The 21,940-nt window shown below is 37.0% G+C and overlaps 1 long non-coding RNA gene across 2 annotated transcripts; it reads left to right on the top strand.

Moving 5' to 3' along the window:
- The first annotated feature begins 5,449 nt into the window (after positions 1-5,449).
- Positions 5,450-21,534, top strand: LOC127867540 (uncharacterized). Of its 2 annotated transcripts, none has more exons than XR_008043542.1 (5): positions 5,450-5,573; positions 11,829-11,920; positions 12,563-12,622; positions 19,390-20,214; positions 20,507-21,534. It is a non-coding gene; the product is annotated as an uncharacterized LOC127867540 (long non-coding RNA). The 2 variants fall into 2 exon arrangements; XR_008043541.1 differs by having other exon boundaries at positions 19,390-20,360.
- Positions 21,535-21,940: the final 406 nt, after the last annotated feature.

The following is a 21,940-nucleotide window of genomic DNA, read 5'->3' as shown; positions in this document are numbered from 1 at the left end:
AACCAGAGTTAGGGCATTTGGAGCCGTCAGTGTAGATTTTTAGATGCTCAGCATACATATTATCTATAAGAGAGAGAGCTTCTGACTTGATGAGTTGTGGCAAGTCAGTTTTCGTTATTTTATTAGAGAGTGATAGGTCAACATCAATGGGTCCAAGCGTCCAGGGGGGGGCCTTGGAGGGCCTCAGGTCTGCTACATGTACCTTGTCGAGACCGGCATCCTCAACCAGGGTCCTAATACTCGCACCAAAAGGTAGGGCGACATGCTTACGCTTAAGTATTTTCCCCTTGACGAAGGTGCCAGTCCCGACAAGTTTGTTTACGGGGTTTGAACCATGCCGAGACTTAACCCTGGCCCAGAAATTGAGGGACTGTTGTTTTCTACGCAAGTCAAGAGGTAACACACCGGCCTCCTCCTCTAGCAGTGCACCCGGTGTACAGTTTAGGGCTCTCAGAGCTATCCTTAGGGCCTTGTGTTGAATGGCATCAACCATTTTTAGGGCCTTTGGCTTAGCACATGCATAGATTTGGGCTCCATAATCTAGCTTTGGACGTATAAGGGACTTGTAGAGTGTTAAGAGGCTATTTTTATCTGATCCGAAACCTGTGCCTCTTAACATTCTCATTAAATTTAGGTCCCTTTCGCACCTTTCTGCCAAATATTTAAAGTGGTGAGTAAAAGTTAACTGTTTATCTAGGTACATACCTAGAAATTTCACCACTTTTTCAAAGATAATTTTGGTGCCGCCTAAATTTAAGTCCAAAGAGTGCTGAAATTGTTCGCCAAATAGTACTCCTACTGTTTTGGTTGGAGAAATTTTGAATCCCCATTCAATTGCCCATTTCCATATGGAGTCTAAGCCTGCTTGAGCCCTCTTTTGCAGGCGTAACATGTTAGACCCCTTTAACCAAGTGCCTGAGTCATCGGCAAACTGGGAGATAACCATTCCTGAGTCTTTTACGGCATCAGGTAGACCGTTTACGATGAGGGAGAACAGAGTTGGGGATATTACGGACCCCTGAGGGGTTCCGCGATCAGTTATGGCTACCTCTGATAACTCCCCATCGACCCTGACCTGGATTTTACGGCCCTCTAGGAATGCTCTGAGGTAGTGGAAACAGTATCCAGTGATTCCATAGTCAGCTAGCTTTTTTAGTATGCCGAAGGTCCATGTTAAATCAAAGGCAGCCTGAAGGTCCAAAAAAATTGCTAATACTGATTGCCCTTGATTTTTTGCAGAAAGAATATCATGTTGTAATCTAGCTAGCTGATCAAGAGTAGATCGCCCCTTCCTAAAGCCAGACTGGAAGGGGTTTAGTATGTTATTTGATTCCAATAAGTGTTCTAATCTATTTTTGACCATTATTTCTAGTAATTTACCTGCATGTGATGTTAGACTTATTGGTCGATATGAGTTTGGATCATTTTTGTCTTTACCAGGTTTAGGAATTGGAATCACTGTGGCCTGCTTCCACTCGGGTGGTATCCTGCCTGTCCTATACACCTGATTGAATAGGTTAAGCCAGATTTTTAGAGTTATGGCTGGCATATTTTTAAACATTAAATATGCTATTTTGTCAGGCCCCGTGGCGGTGTTGCTCCTGCTGTTAATGGCACTTAATAATTCTGTAATAGTGAAAGGTAAATTGAGAGGCGTGCTATTATCCCCAGGCTCATTTAAAATATTTCGGTGCTCAGTCTCAAACCGCTTTTGATAATTCAGAGTTTCAACGGGAAGGTTTGAGTCACTGGAGACAGATTGGAAATGTTGTACCAAAAATTGAGCCTTGTCCCTTGGGGTTGTGGCAATTTCGCCTTTGTATTTAAGTAGCGGTACAGGAGTGAATGAATTTCCTTTAATTCTGTGAATTTTTTGCCAAAAATCCCTAGTATTTTTCTTATTAATGATAGCTGAATCACAGAATTCTTTCCAATTTTGAGTTTTTGCGTCCAAAATAACCCGCTTTGCCTGATTTTCGAGGGACCTATAATTAAGAAGATTATGCTCAGCGGGGTTCTTTTTAAGGATTTTTAAAGCATTTTTACGATCCTGTACCGCATTGGAGCACGCCTCATTCCACCACGGGACCCTATTTCTGGCTTTGACCTTGCCGGAGGAGACCGGTATGCTACATTCCGCCATGGACAGTATCCTGCTGGTTAAGTTAATACAAAACAGATTAGGATCCTGGGAGTGAACATCTGCAAGGGAGAGATCTGAGCAGAGGTCCCTAAACTGAGCCCAATTAGCTTTATCCAATAAAAACTTTTGCTCCCCTGAGCATTGGGCCTCAGTTCCCTGTGCAATATAGTTGAGCAGGGTAACCTGTTGTGGGAGGTGATCAGATCCCATGGTATCTTTAACAGTTGCCCATGCAGACGCACTTGCTATCCTGGCATTAACAGCAGTAAGGTCAATGTGGGAGTTTAAACCAGTGGGGTTTAGCCTGGTTGGAGAACCGTCATTGAGCAGTATAAGATCTTGCTCGTCCAACCATTCTATTACCGCCCGACCTTCTGCATCTGAATTTATGGAACCCCAAGCAGGGTGATGTGCATTAAAGTCGCCTGTGAATATTACATCAAAGGGTCCTTTAATGGTCCTTAATTCCTTAAAGAGGCCGTTCAGAGTTTCAAGATCACATCCTCTTGAATATAAGTTGACCAGGATAAGAGGCCGGTTCTTGTCAATAACCAATTTAATTGCTAATGCCTCAATAGCAGTGCTACCATCAGATTTAAATTGGTTGTTCACTCCCAGGTGTTCATAATTAATTGTATTTTTAACATATATGGCAAGACCACCAGCAATATTTTGGTTTGAAGTAACATAATTCTTAAATTCGCAGTTATACCCTGGTATTTGCTTTACAGAAATATTTGAAAATTTAGTTTCCTGTAAACATATAATATGGGTATTAGGGTTGCAGTCAATAAAATATTTTAATTCAGTAAATTTGTTGGCGGAAAGACCACCAACATTGAATGATATTATTTGCAGGTTACTGTCCATAGTGGTGCGAAATTAACTTGCGTTTAATCTGATTAATTGAGTGGTGAGGAGATTTAACTCCTAGTTTGTGGCCTGCACAGGCCCCTTTGAGTTTCGCGGGGGTCCTGGCAAGCCGAACGTGTTTCTTATTTGCAGGGCGGGTACCGCTGGCCGGGGGGGGGCATCCTGGATCTGCTACTACTATTGGAGGATCCCCAGTTCCAGAATGGATTTTATAAGTTAAAATTTTATCAGGGGGGATAACCTTTGTTATTGATTCTCTGCAATTTTTGAATCGAGAATCAATTTTATTATAAATGTAAGATATAATTCGACTCCCAGTGGGCCTTTTCTGGTCCTTTATTATCTCAGCAACCAGATCCGCCAGCTCGCTGAGATATATTTTCCTATAGGTGGGACCTGTTGCTGGCGGACCCTTGATTTTAATAAATGAGTCCCCAGCAAACGAGTTACGTCTGCTGGTGTTGTCGGAAGGGGAGCTCATTGGGGATGTTTGGGAGTCGACCATTCTGGGACGGTTAGGGGGGACACTAACTCGGGGTTCCTCCTCTATTTCACAGATACCAGAGATAGAAAGGTTCTCCAATATACTGGAGTGCACTGACACCAGAGAGTCTCTCCCCGTGATATCAAACATAGAGTCGTCCGACAGTGTAGGACCACTACAGGTGGTGTCGCTAGCACCGTCGGTCAACGTGGTGGACGGGGAGGACCCCCTGGTAGCCACAGGAGGGCGTCTCTGAGTGGGTGGATCCCCCTGGATAGGCGATACAGGGGGGGTGGTGCATAAATCGGGTGTGTGTTTGGTCGCCGGTTCCGCAAAGGTAACCTTGGGGGGGGATTCCCTATTTATAGGTTGAGGGGGGGTACTCTTACCCACTAGCCCCTCAACTATGGTGCATGTCCTCCCGGCTTGGGGCGAGATAGAACCGGGAGAGGCATGTTTAGGTGAAGAAGCGGAACCGGTTGTGATGATAGTGTTTAGGGCGCCCACGCTGTGGCTCACAGTGTCAGGTGCAAGTAGCCTGCTCTCCGCCTCGGACCAGGTGACCCCATAAAAATTGGCATAGGTGGCTATATGGATAGCCTTCTTATAGGAGGGGCACCCCTGGTAGGATGCAGAGTGCTGGCCGCCACAGTTGGCGCACAAACGAAATTTGTTTGTGCACCTTCTTTGGCAAGTAGCGCCGGCGCAGCGGCAGCAAGAGGTGGTATTAGAGCATTTACCCCTGCTGGCTATATGACCAAAGCCCTGGCAATTGAAGCAACGGGCAGGTGTGACGGGGCAGGGACGAATGTCAAGCGTGATACTGGTGTCCTTGACTAAGATTTTATTTGGGACTGGTACGGACGCTAAGAAAGAGATTTTGACCAGTCTCGGAAAGCCAGGTGGGGCAGGGCGATAAGGCTCAACCCTTTCCAAATTAGTGATCAGGATATCAGAGATAGAGATTGCAGGTTTAAAAGAAAGAGATGTCTGAAGTTCCATCAAATCCTGGCTTTCCGGGATCCCTGCTATATAACCATGAACCGTCCTCATGTTCGACGGGGATAAGGCCCGGACCGCGACTTTGCCAAGATAGAAAGTACCCCTAGAAAGGAGGGTGGCAAGCGCTTGAGCGGACTTGAGCTGCAAAAGCACGCAGCCAGACGCCAGGGGCACCGCCCGCTCAACTAGTCCGGGGAGTACCCCCGCCAAACCTGAGGCCAATTGAAAAATGGTAAGAAGAGACATGATGGGGGCTACACTTCCAGCTGACTGGAGGAGGCACTTAAAGGGCATGATGTTATGAGATAGGTGATGCCTATCCGACCCTGAACGTGCCTCCCCTAGTAAAGGGGTCAGGTTTTGACACTGCCCCTTAGATGGGTAGATGGATGCTCTTTTGTAGGACGACATATTGTAGAAATGAAAAAGAAATAAAGAAGGAACGACGCTAGTTTCGTGGAAATCTTAGATGTTATGTGTGTGATATAATAATGGTTTTTATTTGACACAGCTCTCAATACGTACAAAGCACTAAATGCAGGCACCGCACCGGTAAACAACCCAATATAGTTTATATAAGTAAATAAGGTAGTTAATTTGTCATTTGGTAATGTTTAATTTATACGATGAAGAAGCCAAAAATAATTCCGAATACCAAATGACGTCCGAAATGCTGCAAGTTTTAGAAATTTACGAAAAAACAAAAAAAAGAATCAATGGACGGGTAAGGGACAGTGCGGCGTAGTGGATAGATGTTCTGGTATTGTTGTGGCTCTCTGGTTCGTCTGTTTCTCTTTGTTTTTCTTTGAAGTGGCGGTTAATCTTTATTTACAAAAATTGATCTCTGTTCAAAATGGCTGCCGGAAACACGATGAAGAATTTGCAGGCTGCGCTAAATGCCGCGTTTTATACTGACCCATTATGACCTGGTGGCTAAAAAGTGTGGTGTGCAGCCTTAACCCTGTAAGCCGGAAACGAGGCTACATTTACATCAAGTCAGCGGCCATATTGGAAGAAAACAAAAGAAAAATAGGGTGTAGCACTGATACTAAATGTCCGAAATAGATAAAGGTAAATTGTAAGCGAGTTAAATAACTGGAACGAATGTTAGGGCGGAATTTAAATAATAGTGTTACAATTATTTCATCGATAATCATTTGATTTAATTTAAATAGACGTTATTCAATTCGCATGATAGTTTGACAGATGAAAAACGTCATCTTGTCTCTGCCGGTTGTGTGTTTTCTGCCGAAGCGAACTATTTCTGAAGATTTAAATATAAAGTTTTGAATTTTATGACGAATTTTTGTGATTGTCTTATATTATTGAGTATTTAAACAAGTGGAAAGCGCGTGAATGTCAACCATTCCGACTCCATGACCATGTTCGTCCCAAATGCAATGCGTACCCTGATTTAATGATAATGAAGCGTCTATTTTTTTCCAGTCCGAAATCTTATCAAGTCAACGTATAAGATTTCATGTAAATTAGTTCTCAAAACAAGCTTTTTGTAACAAAAAAGTGATTTGCCTCAAAACTGTTTGTCGATTAGCTTTGGCAATTTGATCAAAACGTACCTATAAGGCTATATGTCTGGATGAAATGAGCCTTTTAGTTTTGTTTGATGCTCAATCTAGTTCTGGCTACCGTAACTTCAAATGTCGCTTTTTATGAATTTTGACAGGGGCAACTTTATAGTAATGGACCAACCCCATTTGGAAAGTCAACCAGAAATTCCAGAAAAGTTGACAGTTCACAAAGACCGGTCCAAAACAGCTTTTAATGCAGTTATTGGCCCGAATCAACCACTTGATAGAAAGATTGACATTTTTCACATTTAACTGATATATTCTTGCACAAATTACTATGTTAAACATTTTAAATTTATCTATTCTGCTCTTACATATCGAGAAAAACAGCGATGTGACAGACTTTCTTGAAATGCGAATCTCCCGAGATTTCACTGTCATATGATGTTATTTCTATTTTTAGTAACATACCATGTGCTCAAGTGTTTTCAAATTCAGAATGACATTTCCTGGTATTTTAGATTATTCTGGCTTGTTTTGTAAACAAATTGTAGTGTAAATACAAACTCAAGGTAAATAGTATTTCAAACTACCTGATTCACACTGAAATCAGTCTAATAATCCACCAGAAGTACAGGTAAGTTGTTAATCTCAAATAATAGATTTCAGAAAGCGAAAGTAATGTTTACAATTTCAGCAAAAAATGTCAAGGTCGATCCGAAAGTATCCAAATGAAAACTCGTCAGATGACGAAGCGACAATGGCGTCAAAATTGTGAATTTCTGACTGATGAGAGTTATTTTCATCTATTGTAAGATGCATTTGAAACATTTGAACCTTAAAATATTCCCCGATGCAGAAATTTGTAATCATTCACCAATATACATAGAAATGTATCCAAGAAAATTAGCTTTCTTTGATTTATAGCGTGACATAAATATGTTACGGCTCTGGTTGACTTTCGATATGGGGTTGGCTTCAGCGTACACGTATGTCAATACTAAATAAACTGTACGCTGAAGTTTCTTTAGCTATGCTCAATCATGAATGCATATTCCTATTAATCAATAATAAAGGCATTATATATTCACATTGTCAATGTTTTTGTGTGACTTTTAATTCATTGTCTAATATCTATCGACATTTCGGTTCCCATAACAAATTGTAAAAATACTAGAAGCGCTTTCCGTTGATGAGTTTCCCATCAGCGGCCCAAACCTTCTTACTAGGGTAAAGGACGCATATTTCGGACAGTTGTTGTAATTCAGGATGTCAATGAGGTGTATCAAGTGGACCCCGGCCTTTAATTTGCAATGTCACGTCGTACTCGATTGAAGGAACACCATATTCGCGTATTTTATTAAACTTTTCAGTGGTACGAAAAATAAACTGATTAAAATTCAGACAAAACCATTGAGGCTAAAAGGCGAGGAATTTCGGTCCGTGGAGGGGAAATTCGGATTACAAGTTATTTTACGGAAATCAAATGTTCTTAACAATTGTCATTGTCATTTAAATACATCTCAGCGACCAAACAAGAATTCGTCAAAGTTTGATACGACTGGTTAACATAGATGAACATTGGTTCAATTAAGCCAATAAATTGGAGTTAATTGTTATACATAATATAAGCAAACATCATTGTAAACAAATTAACTAATTCACCCTGGCTACAACTGGATCTGCAAAGAATAACATCTGATTTCATCAACAATAGTCAACAAATAATCATCAACACATTTCGAACAAAATCTCAACGCTAACCATACGATACTTTTATCCTCGTCATATTTCATTCGCTCCCAACATTCACAAAGCATGTTAAATTTTATAAAGTCTGCGTCATAGTAAATAACATCAACAAGGTTAACATAAACATCGTATAACAAGTGATGTTCATATACAGTTTCATGATACATGTAGTACAAATGTTTCAAATCGGTTTCCATCTCAAAACGTTTTTGCCATCTATTACTCAGCTGACCATTAATCTCACAGTTGTGTACATTCAGAACAGCCGATCGTTGCATCCTGAAATCAAGCAAAATGATGTCGCATAGTAGCCTACATTACTTTTGTTTATCTTTGTATCCTGAAAATAAAATAATACCAAGTTATACACCGACTAATGTTAACACTCTGTACCATCATAAAGCTTTGATAATGTAATCTGTAAAATAAAACGTTGACTAATTTTAAGAAATCATGTAAAATATGATTGACAAAGTATGAGTGTTTGGGGAAATACAACGTCATTATTTTAGGAATGTAAGGGCCTTTTTGGTTTCCCTATCGATTCGTCTGTTTTCCTTTTTCTTCAAAATGTTTTCCTTATGTTCTTTCTTTTCTTTCTTTTTTTTAATGATATCCGGGGATGTCAGTAATCTGTGCGTTGTCAAACACGCTTTCTTGGGGGCAGTCGGACGCGTTTCAGTCATGTTTTGTGGCGGAGCAAATATAGCGTCGACGTCTGCGTTCCAGTTGCATGCTGGTATATCTGTTGCTTCGCCAAATGACGTAATATCATTTATGTCAATGTTCCACGAAGGCACAAGCTCAACAAAGACAATGGGGTCACTGGGGAAGATTTGTGGAGTTAGCATGATGGCACTATCTGTGACATTTGTTGATTTTTTGAGTGTGCCGTTACATTCAGGTGAAGCCGGAGATGGTAGTTCCGTATTCGGTGTTGCCTCGCATTCTTGGTGGCTTCCATGGCTGCTACAAAAGGTTGAAGTTGCATTTGGAACCGGAAGTGGTCTGTCGAAAACACGAGAGGGCATCATTTCTTCATTTCTTAATGGAGAGCAAGAATATGGGTAAATGCCACAGGAAGCAAAGCCGCTTTTGATGTTGCGTGACGTCATCGACCTTTCCCAAGCTCTTGCGATCAACCGCGGGAATGACCATTTGCTGATGGTATTGATCGGATGTGAAGAGAAATACTCCGTGCAGGCTTGGTTAAAATAAGAGCTCAGTTGACCGAATACGCTCTTGTTGAGGGGCCGTAATTTATGAGTTGTGTGAGGTGGCAATGCTAAGATGTGTATGTCGTTGGCCTTTGCTGTTTTGATGAGATTGAATGCCTCACGAGAATTATGACTGTCGCATATCAGTAGCTGAGGACGTTCAGGGCCACACTCTTTTAAGAAAATGTCCTCAAACCAGCTTAGATACCATAGCATCGGTCATCCATGCGTTCTCCTGAAAAGTCCATTTTGATCCAGCTGGAGCTTCAAAAGTATTCTAGGAGTGAAGGCAGCGACTGGTTTTTCCTTTGACGATGAACAAAGGGGTCATGGCTCTGCCGTCAGCATTAACAGAGGCTACGATGGTTGTATGTGTTCGCTGATTCGATGTTCTGCCGGGAAGATTTTTGACACCTTTACGGGCAACAACGCGGACGGGATTGTGTTCAAACTACTTGCCAGTCTCGTCCATATTCCAAATCTGGGTTGGCTTTTCCAACAAACCAAGGCTCCCAAGAATTTTGCCCAGATTGTTGACATTATTATTAACAACTGTTGGATTAAACATTCTGGCACGAGATGTCCCGAGTTTTTCAGGCTTGCGTATGACAACTGATGGATGCCGTTTTTTTTTACCTTTAAAATAGCCTTTCCCGGGAATTCCATTTTTAAACGGCGTTTTCAATCCAATCTTTTGGCAAAGTTGTCCCATCTTTACAAGAAGCTCTTGTTGCGTTATGCCAAAACCACAGCTTGCGGCAGTTGTAACTTGATCAATAATTTTCTCTTCAACTTCAAGAGGAACAACAGGAGGGCGACCTGGTTTAGCATCCATATCAATTTTGCCATTCAATCGATCACTAAGGGTTGATTTAGAGACTTGAAATTGCTTAGAAGCCTGTCTTAAGCTTTAAGCACCCCCTTTACTGCTTCCACCGCCTGTTTTAATACGCTATCGTCGTATTTTTTTTTTCGCGCCTTCTGAAAAAATCAGTTTGCTGTGTCTAATGTATCTTCATTTAAGGATATTTTGAAGTTGTCCGAAATTACAGTATGTAAAGGTTCAAAATTACAGTCACTTGGATCATCTGCGGATTGTAATTTCATACATTTTAAAAAGGGATTTTAAAATAGAATTTAAATAGAAAATGACATCTATTTATAACATTTATCAAGTCTTAAAATTAAACTGCACGATTGTTAAGGTAATTATGTCAAATATGCAATATACCTTTTAATTAATGTAAAAAACCACAATACCTTTCACGTGTTTCAAATTTCGCGCCTAGTGAACTTCGAAGCGAGGGTGTAAAGGGAGTTAAATGTGTGCGGTTTAAATAAACATCACGTGACAGACATGCTTGATTGACTGGTTTAATAAATCTAAACACTGTAACCAAAAATTTGGTTTAAATTGCCTTAAGTATTCATCTGTGGTAAGCGCAAGTGGTTTATAATCGGTTAAGTGTCTGAAATTTCAGGACGTCCGAAGTTGTCAGCTTTTACCCTACAAACACAATGGTCGCACTAAAATTACTTTAAAAATGGATCAAGATTGGAGTTTGCCAATTTATAAATGGTAGAAGAGGTTGTTTATGTTTAAAATAATGGACTGATGTTTGTAAACTTGTCTTTTTAATTTCAGCAATAATAAAGCAGAACTAAGAGCAGAGTACAACAGAGCACATGAATTGATTGTAATCGGGTTTTCCATTTTCATAATCATTTTCTGTATGATTGATTTTTTATTACAGTTACGTTTCTGTCAAAAATAAATCTTAAAATGACAAAACAATTCTTTACTCTGTGTTTAAATGTTATGCAATTATTGTTTGCACATAAATTCAAAGTGAACATCTGTATATTGTGTCATGCATTCATGGTGATTGCTAATTGCTACCAATATAAAAGAGAATAATATTATATGGCTTTTGAAAAAGTCAACTGCTTTTATTATGTGTAGCCAAACATTACTAACATGATGATGATGATGTGTTTTAAACCAACTGAGATTTAGAAAAGCATCTGCCATGTAGCATACAAAATAACCTATTTAATTGTATGCAGTCAAATGTTTTCATGATACACCAACATTTCCCATTGCTTTCACCCATTTTCAGGACATTATTGGAACATTTAATTTGATTATAAATTTACATTTTGATTGATCATTATAATTGAATAAGAAGCGCGCACATTTAGTTACGTGTTGATACATAACAATAGGGAATACCAATGTTTTGATTGGACATCTGTTATAAAAAAATAATTCTTTTGTCTGTGTATTTGAACAAAGTGGAACTCTTGTATTTTTATGATATTCTTATGCACATTTACTGTACCATCAAAATTGAGTGGAATTTGATATAAGTATAAAAAAAAAATCTGACAATTTTCTAAATGACTTACCCTGAAAACATTAAAAGTATGTGTACCTGTGAATAAAAAAGTGTTATCAATGCATACATAGTATAAGAGGTTATGATATTTTACAGCTTCTCAATATGCTATGATAATAGTTTGCATAGTTTTCAAGGTCGCTGTGGTGTAATGGATATGGTGTCCGCCTAGCGACCGGGAGGTCACGGGTTCGATCCCCACCCTGGGAGCGTTCTTTAGATCTTCCCCAAAGACACCAAGTACTGGTTCTAGGCCCAGGAAACGGACTCGAGAGCGTTTATATAAGCCTTAGGCTTTCGATGCAATCGAGCTAAAATAAATAGGTTTAAACTAATAGTTTGCAATGAAATGAATTATAACTGAATAAAATGTTGCCACTAAGAGGCCACCAGCGCAGTGTTTAATTTCTGAGGTATTTTACTTTGTAGCCATATCAAAACTGGGATAGGAACCAGTGTGGCAGTTGACATTACATAACATAGCTGGTTGGGAGCTGTTAGTAACGTTCACAAGAAAGTTGGTGAGTAAACAGTTATAAATTAAAACTTTCTGTATATTTGCATTTAGATTAGCATGTAGATGTCTTCGTGAAAAAGTTTCATTTTTATGCACCTCACCTTATACACCAATCTTGAAGTGAGAGGCGCGTAGTGATTATCCTTCTGTCTTTGAAATTCACACAGTTGGTCTCTATTCACCTATTTCTTAAATGATAAATAAGCTTTGACCCTGGCCTTATTCCGACTTAAAAATAATAATTTCTTTAAAAGATTATCCAAGGACGTTGTTCGCAAAAAGTTTGTATTCTCCTGTCTGAGTTGTTTTGGCTTCTGAAGCCTTAATAATTTGGATGTAAATATTGTCATTTGTTGTAAACTTATTTAGTTTGCCTTATTTCAAAATATTGCCCCTAAAGGGTTGAATTTTATACCATGTTAACCAGCACTTGAACTAAGTGTTAGTGTTCCAGTCATTTAAAGTTTCACAAAGCATGTCTGAAAACATACATTTTATCTTACAACCATGAAAATGTAAACAGTAAGGACTGTCTATGTAAAACTGAGAATCTTAGCCAGCGTGTTTGAAAATTAACCAGTGCAGGGCATGCTGGTTTCTGCTAATTTCAATTAGTGACTGTCCGTGTGTCTCTCCTACACTTCAGGTCACCAGACAGTGAGCGCACATTGAGTTCTGTGATTTACGAAAGCATCTGCAGAGACTGGTAAGTTCAAGGTGTCATTGTTTTGTAATTGGATTGAAGGAGGAAACATACTACATAGAGGCTTGAATAACTCTGACCTGCAATTTAGCAAAATAATGACTTTCTCTGTAATTAAACAATTTATCAATTAATCAGTTTGGGATTTGTTACAAATATTGAAATCAAACTTCACATGTTTAAGGTGGTAATGAACATTCATAGACGAAGACCTTTAACTATGATAAGATTTTAAGTAGTTTTATGGCCCCTTTTAACTTATAAGTCTGGTAAGGGTATGTGTGCAAAATGAAATTAAGATGAACTTTTTATGTGCAACAAGTACATATCTCTGAAACTATGACAGTTAATAAATTGAAAATTCCCAGATGTCAGATTGTCATCAGGGTTCCTTGTCCTCCTGTCGTCAAATTTACAAAATGTGCGATACTTTTTAAAAATTGGTCATTTTTCAATTGACCATTTTTTGGGGATACTCTTAACTAAACTCACGAAAGCTGAGCAGTCATTAAATGGCAGTCATTTATTCAAGCAGATTAAGCACAAAGAGCATGGTTTGTTATCCGATGATTATTGAGCCTAATGTTGCAGACAAGAGCAGTAGTGATACTACAAGCTTTTCTCTGATGTCACATCACAAGTTTCCTGCTTGGCTAGGCGCAAACAATGAAATTTTAATATCAATGTTTGTTTTTCATCTTCTGACCAGATATCATTTTATAATGATTTGCTTGCAATAGGTAGAGTGTAAATTCAAAATAGCAAAACAAATAGTGGATAAGATTATTTTGTGACTTGGTTTGCTTTCATTTCAAAATGAGGCTGACTGTTGGAGTGGAAGCAAAGGGGCAACTGTTGTCTAGATTAATTTTGGAACATAATAACCGGTCCTGTCCTGAGTAAAGATGATTTTATTATGAATAATTGACAGACAGTCCACAAAACAGGTGTTGATGAGAAGGAGTATTTATCAACCTGCTAGTGAAATGTTATTTTTATATTTTCTTACATATTTGAGACTCTTAAAAAAGTAATAACAATATTGACAACAATTTACATTATTTAATATGTTGACATCCGAGTGTCATTAAGTATAAACTTCCTATTGTTAAGAACTTTAATGCTTAGTTCTACTCATAGTATTGCAGTTTAATGGCAACACTAACATTTAAAGACTGACTTGTGTCCAATATCATTGACAAAAAAATAATGTTTTAAATTGCAAAATTTAGTGGCGACCGTACTTGCTACCATTCCTAATTGAAATTGTGACATTTTTGCCAATACGATCATGTTGATCATATTAGGTATCTAACAAGGCCCATAACTAGGAACTGCAAGTTAAAAGTATTTTTCTCCTGTTTTCAGAATAATGATTGTGTGCAACATTTCTGTAACTTTAAATCCACTGAAGATTTGTTTAGGGTCTTTTTCATCCGTAAATGACCTTTAACTAACCAGTCCTTAATCAGGATTATGCCCCCAAAATTGCCTGATAAGGGATAAAAAACATATAAAAAAAAACCAACAAATTTAATTATCACTTGACGCACTTCAGAGGTCATGTTTATAGTCACGTGTTTTAAATTTGCATGTATACATATTTTCTAACCCTATGGATCCCCCTTAGGTCTTAGACACAGGTGGTTAGCGTGTGGCTTTGATATTGATTAGTGAAAACATAATTTTGAAGGATCAATAATAATATTATAATGAAAAATCTACTTTTCTGGAGAAAAAAATTCACTATCAAATATATATCATATATATTATTATCAACTCGAAATCACCCGAAAACAGGGTGCATCGCTTTGAACAGCAATTACTTCATCAATTTTGCAGCGATTTTCATGAACCCGGTCTTATTCAACGCAGAAATGAATTTCCTTTCTGGAAATGTATATATCTTGTTATATTTCTACACATGCTGGGTCAAATTTTTAGAAATAACACAATACACAATTCGTGTGACCTACTTAACAGCGATCAGACAGGATTAATGAACGAAATCTCCAGGCGTAAAGACACACCTTCGCATTGGACCAATGAAATCACTTGTGTGTTTAAAATGTCCGTTGTTGAAATGTATGTAAACAAAGGTTTCAAACTGCGCTGGACAGTTAGTTTTGATGCATACTGCAATGGAAATCACGGTCAGAATGTGTTTTCATATGTTTGAATGAATTATGGTATCGAGGTCCGTGAACTTTGCAGGGAAAATGCCCTTTACTCCGTGAAGATTTCAGTCTTAGATCCTGTCCTATCGATTTTAAGTGGGTCACGCGAGTTATTTAGAGTTATTTCTTATAAGTTGACCCAGTATTTGTAAAATAGTGCAAGACATGTACATTTCAAGAAAGGAAATTCATTTATGCTTTGAATAAGATTGAGATTGTGAAAATCGCTGCAAAATTGATGAAGTAATGGCTGTTCAAAGCGATACACCCTGTTTTCGGGTGATTTCGAGTTGAAGATACGTTATATATATGTTTGATAGTGAATTCTTTTTTTCAGAAAAGTTGATTTTTCGTTGTAATATGATTATTTATCATTCAAAATTATGTTTTCACTAATTAATACCATAGCCACACGCTAACCACCTACGGTCTGCCTCACAGTTTTCAAATTTGTAACAATTCTTGTAAACCAAACATGTATATGGCAAACAAATAAAAAAAACTAGTGCAAGGCTTTTCATAAAAGAAGTAAATAGGTTGACTTTTTGGTACATGTATTGATCTCTTTGTAATTGGGAAAGGACATGTTTTTTTAATTATCATGCATCATACATGTATATTGTCACATGGTATACATATCTTGAAGTCTCTATGTTATTGTTGTCTATATACAGATGTGTAAGCACATTCCTGCATTCACAAAGAGATAGTCTTCAGAGGAATGAAATTAGAGCTAACCAAGCATAATTTCTTGCATTTGTATGATCAGTCATGTTTTAACATGATAAGCTTAACGATTTACCAACTTAAAACACTAGAAACATTGATTTTATACATAAGTGTGCATTTTAATGGATGTCATGTAGTTTCTACTTTCAAATCCAAATAAGTATTGAAGCATATACATTGGAGATGGAAACGTTTGTTTATTCATCATCTCATCATCCGGTTAATTAGCTTTTTATTGATTTAAATGATGCACAGAACTAGTGTGTAAACAAAGGTATGCCCAACCAATTTTTGTTGCCTCATGCATATGTTTGTGCAAAATGAATATAATACAACTGTATTACCCATCATACAACATTAATGAGCCTCACAGTTTGTCAAGAACAGACATCTGCAAAGATCTATAGAATACATGTAGGTCTTTGACATCTGTAAGCACAATGGGTTCAATCAGTAAACATGTTCCAACTGCAACCTCCTGCCTGACAGAAAATGTACATTGCTGTATCAATGTGAAATAATAGTATTTTTCCTGTATTGGGACAGCTCTTGTTAAAAAGTTATCAATTAGTTGGATTTAACCTCAATTAATTAACATACTTACTCATTTAGGCTTTGGTCATGGGTATATTGCTTTAAACAATGTAGCTTATTCAGTGTGGCATATGATGTATTTTTATGCCCCCGGATCGAAAGATCAGGGGTATATTGTTTTTGGCCTGTCTGTCTGTCATTCATTGTGTGCGTGCCAAAACTTTAACCTTGGTTTAAGTTTTGCAATAACTTTTGCATTATTGAAGATAGCAACTTGATATTTGGCATGCATGTGTATCTCATGGAGCTACACTATTTTGAGTGGTGAAAGGTCAAGGTCGTCCTTCAAGGTCAAAGGTCAAATATATGGCTTCAAAGCGGCGCAATATGGGGCATTGTGTTTCTGACAAACACATCTCTTGTTACAACAGATATTACTAGTATATATCATGCTGAGATGATTCTTCCAAAGATTGTTATTTCACTCTTTAAGGTAGCGCACCCCTAATGGGCACATATCCAAATATAACCTAATTAATTATTTTCTTAATCAGCATCATTTCACTGAACTACATGCAAATTTGTAGGTAGGCTTTCCATGCTTTTTAAAAAAATATACCGATTTTTTTCTAAACGGTTAACCACCCCCACGCTCGGCTTTTGTCCAGTTTATTTTCACCCCTGGGGTATATAAAAGTTCCATAATTCATTCAAATTTCCAAATATGGGCATGCAGTTGGTGTGTACAGATGCAGTAAAGGTGTTTAAAGTTTAAACAAGATGAAATAAGTATTGGTTTACAGACATTTATTTTTTACAAATTTTTATCTATGGAAAAGCGCCATGAAATGTAAGTGATTTCAGCCAAGTAAAAACAAAGTGTCATACAATTCAAAAAAGTATCATTTAAGTTATATTTTAAACTTAGTTTTTTTAGAAACACTATATACAGCAAAAATACCAAGAAATAGACAGATTTACTGTTTACTTTTTGAAATAAAAATGCAACATGCATCATTCGTATTTTCAGCAGTAAATCAACCATAACGTTGTTTTAATTTTAAAAATTGAAGGATGTGCATAAAAATGTCAACATATTAAACAATAAACATAGCTTATATGCTATATTAAATCAAATTACGTTAGAAAAGAAATAAAACGCGTCGCAAAAAGTATGCAATGTCGGTAGGATTCGAACCTGCGCGGGAAGATCCCAAAAGATTTCTAGTCCATCCCCTTAACCACTCGGCCACGATAACTTCACATTAGTGCAAGCTTAAATTAGATATCCATAAGTAAACAGGTAAAAAGGCTTGTCGATCTTTGAAGAAATCGCGAAATCGTATTTTTCAGATGATATTTGGATCAAAGTCAATATTTATTGTGAAAATAATGTATTCTAAAGGAATTACATAATCATATATCAAAATTCGAAGTTTGAAAAAATAAAATGCATCACTCAGAAATAACCGATTATTGAAGATCGGCAATGATCGTAAAATAAATCGCGGGAAATCATTAGGGGTGCGCTACCTTAACACAATTTCCTTTGAAAGACTATGTAAAAGTCTTTACAAAATTACAACTGTCTGACCCCAGCTTGGTTAGCTGTTCTGTTGCTGCTAAATCAATATGGAATTACTTAAAGCCATTGTAGAGAAAACTCTCTCCATTTATTAACCTCTGTGTATTAATCAAAGGTATTGAGACATTTAACTAAATTAAGCTAGGTTGGTTTTTTGGAAAGGAAATGTTCATGTAGTAAAAATAACAATGTAGCATTACCCAATCTTATCTCTTCAATTTGCTGTGTACTTTTAACAATTTGCAGTGTACTTTTAACAACTGACAATTAACCAAAATGCAAACTTGCTGTTATGTAGATTTGAATGGGCTTTGTGAATTGTTTGCCAGTTTCACAAGGAGTGTTGCTGAGTATTGATTATAGGCATCTGTGTAACAGATGGACCCCAATTGCTGATCACATTCTCCCTCACATTGTTTGCACAGTGTCTTTGTGGAGTGGTTAATTAATACAAATTAAATTTTATCTTAAGATTGTAACTACTAGTATAATACAGTGATCAATTGATACAGGATGATAATCATTAATTGTGTTGATACGTGAACACTTTCAGAAGTAAATATAAAGCCAGAATTCCCATGCTCTCACTTTTAGTCCAAACTAAGTTTTCATTAACTTATCAACTGTGTTAAGCAGCCTTTACTTAGTCTGACTTGGCTGATGATTTTTGTGTTGCTTTTGAAAGATCATTTGGAAAAAATTTTCTGTTCAACTTTGGATTTGTTGATGTCTAAAGTAGTCAAATGCTTTGCAAAATTACTTGATTATTCATCTATGATTTCTTGCAATGGAATTTGCCTAAAACTTGGAAGTAAGCATTTTTTTGTGCAAGTAAAGTACATCACATGTATTAAATCAGTGTTCTTCTTGTAGAGATGGTTATGATATGTTTAATTTTATATTATTTATTTAAATGAGGCTAAGCTACCCTCTTGTGTTCAATTAAAAGGAAACAAGTCACTGAAAATATAAAATGAGTCGGTCTATCACATTTTCTGTCACTCTGCACCTGTGTACTTTGTGTTGTAAATTTTCCTCTTAGTTTTCTGTTTATCAATATGAAACTTTAAAAAACTTAAAAAAAATGAATTCAGATCACATTTTAATTATGCGCATGACAAAATACTTATATGTAATACAGTCTTATTTGACGGGACAATATTTAAGATATGGTTAGAACTCTTGAAGCAGTGACGATTTTGAATAAGTACATATAGAAAGTTTAGAAAAATTTCTTTGGAAAGCCCTGGAGTTATGTGCTCTTCAACTTATTAATTTTTTGTCACTGACATCGTACATGACTTTTTTGTGTACTTTGTACTTTTCTCATGTGTGCAATTAATGTGGAGTAGGAAACAACAAAAACATGAGATTAATTTAAATAAAAGTAATACTAATGTAATGCAAGTTTGTGAAATGAGCCATTCATCATCTTCATTGACAGTTTTGGTTGAGTCTCTCATTCTTATTATCATCATAGGCAAATACTTTTTAAACTAAGTTAAACTATTGAATTTATTTATAAATATTTTATTTTGTTTGAACGTTTATATTCTTGTTAAATCTAATAGAAGTTCTGTCGATTGACTAGCTATTCGGAATTCCTGACCATTTAGTACATTGAGTTTGAAATCTTGTTTGCCATGTGAATATGCATGATTGCTGTTGTGAACTGAACACATTTTTAGCTAATTCTTTTTGTTTTTAGCTCACCTTTTTCATTATTGTTTTCACTGTCTATTTAGGCGTGAGTGCCTTGTGTTGTGTAGTCGTAGCCTCCGTGTCCCTTGCCCGCACGCTATCTACCCAGCATGCCTTTTACTCAGAAGTCTGAGCAGGTGATCAAGAAGAAGAATGAGCGAGATGCACTTGACCGCCACTATCGCATGAACAGACAGAAAGTATCTGTCACGTTGAAAGACATGATAAACTTCTGTCGGCAGCACCAGATGGAAGACCCGCTCATCTTCCCAGTGCGAGAAAACCCTTTTAAGGAGAAGAAGACTTGCCAGATATTGTAGACCCTTGCAGCCGCTTCGGGTGGACTTATGTTGTCGTGTCTTCCCCCATCCAGTCACTGTTATTTTGTAGACTTCAAGTGCTTTCCATTGTTGTGTTTCTATTTTCAGTTCAGTTTATTTCTTACAAGCATGAGAATTCCTATGTTCAACATTTAGTTACGAATTATTAGTTGCCTGATTTTTATGTCCCCCACTATAGTAGTGGGGGACATATTGTTTTTGCCCTGTCTGTTGGGTCTGTTGGTTGGTTGGTTGGTTTGTTGGTTGGTTTGCGCCAACTTTAACATTTGCAATAACTTTTGCAATATTGAAGATAGCAACTTGATATTTGGCATGCATATGTATCTCATGGAGCTGCACATTTTGAGTGGTGAAAGTTCAAGGTCATCCTTCAAGGTCAAAGGTCAAATATATGGGTCAAAATCGCTCATTTAATGTACACTTTTGCAGTATTTCAATATTCAAGATAGCAACTTGATATTTGGCATGCATGTGTATCTCATGGAGCTGCACATTTTGAGTGGTGAAAGGTCAAGGTCATCCTTCAAGGTCAGAGGTCAAAATTATGTGGACAAAATCGCTCATTTTATGAGTACTTTTGCAATATTGAATACAGCAACTTGATATTTGGCATGCATGTGTATCTCATGGAGCTGCACATTTTGAGTGGTGAAAGGTCAAGGTCATCCTTCAAGGTCAGAGGTCAAATATATGTGGCCCAAATCGCTTATTTTATGAATACTTTTGCAATATTGAAGATAGCAACTTGATATTTAGCATGCATGTGTATCTCATGGAGCTGCACATTTTGAGTGGTGAAAGGTCAAGGTCATCCTTCAAGGTCAAATATATGGGTCAAAATTGCTCATGTAATGTCACTAATGCAATATTGAAGCTAGCAATTTTATATTTGAAATGCATGTGTATCTCATGGAGCTGCAGATTTTGAGTGGTGAAGGGTCAAGGTCAAGGTCATCCTTCAAGGTCAAACGTCATATAGGGGGACATTGTGTTTCACAAACACATCTTGTTAAATTTTGTTTGTTGTTCCTGTATTGAAGTAACCACACATATTACACATATAACCACTGGTGTAATAGTACAACTGATATCTGACCAAAACAATTGAGCTATTGTGTTTAAGTTTTGGACCAAAGAAATCTTAAAATTGACGTATTATTTAAATCTCTTGACAATATTAACCACATGGCTGTGCAACTTTTCCATGACAAACCATATTTTTGCCGTATCATTACAGGGTGGCTGGCTTTGAAAATATGATTAAAGCATAACTCAATCAAAGTTTATATGATGAAATGTTAAATGTGTTTGATTTTTGTGAACAGTGTTTAACTCAACTGAAGTACTAAAGAATGTGTTTGTGAAAATTTAAACTATGATTTGAAAAAATAATCAGGCATCTTTATGTCACAAAATCATTTGTAAAGAAAAATTCTTGTTAACATCCAATTATGAGGGGGTTTTGCCGTTAGTGACCAGTTCATGTAAAGATTGTAATCAATATTGTTAATAATACGAAATCTATAGTCCTTCAAATGCACTGAGACATTTTGTAAATTTTGCTTTGTTGAAAACAGCTCTTCAAATCTTAAATTAAACAGGTTCTTTCTATTTGCTTTTCATTTTACTGATTGTATAATTTGAAACAAATAGTAAAATAATTTTAAAACCTTTTTTACTATTCATGGTGCTTCATGTTCAGGCGGCCATTGGATTCATAGAGCATCAAGTTTATCCATTCCTGTATCACTTCCATAATGATGTTGGTGCTGTTAAGGGTATATTTGACAATAAATTTTGTATTATTCTTCAATCTTGAGGATTAAAATATTTATTTGTTTCTTTAAATGGCGTTGAGTCAGAATTTGTATTCGTTATTTTTTGTTGAGTATTTATTTGAAGGTTTAGGCATTACAACTTACAGACTTTATGGTAAATAATATTTGTATGCCCCCGGATCGAAAGATCGGGGGTATATTGTTTTTGGCCTGTCTGTCTGTCTGTCATTGTTTCAGTCATTGTATGTGTGTGTCACAAAACTTTAACCTTGGTTAAACTTTTATAGCTTTTGCAATATTGAAGATAGAAACTTCATATTTGGCATGCATGCATGTGTATCTCATGGAGCTGCACATTTTGAGTTGTGAAAAGTCAAGGTCAAGGTCGTCCTTCAAGGTCAAAGGTCAAATATCATTGTATTTTTCGTTCCTAAAACTTTAACCTTCGTTAAAGATTGGTCATAACTTTTTGAATA

This window comes from Dreissena polymorpha, chromosome 2 (genome assembly GCF_020536995.1).
Source record: "Dreissena polymorpha isolate Duluth1 chromosome 2, UMN_Dpol_1.0, whole genome shotgun sequence".
Classification (NCBI taxonomy): Eukaryota; Metazoa; Mollusca; class Bivalvia; order Myida; family Dreissenidae; genus Dreissena; species Dreissena polymorpha.
The sequence above is the reverse complement of the archived record's forward strand: the minus strand, read 5'-3'. Positions and strand labels throughout refer to the sequence as shown.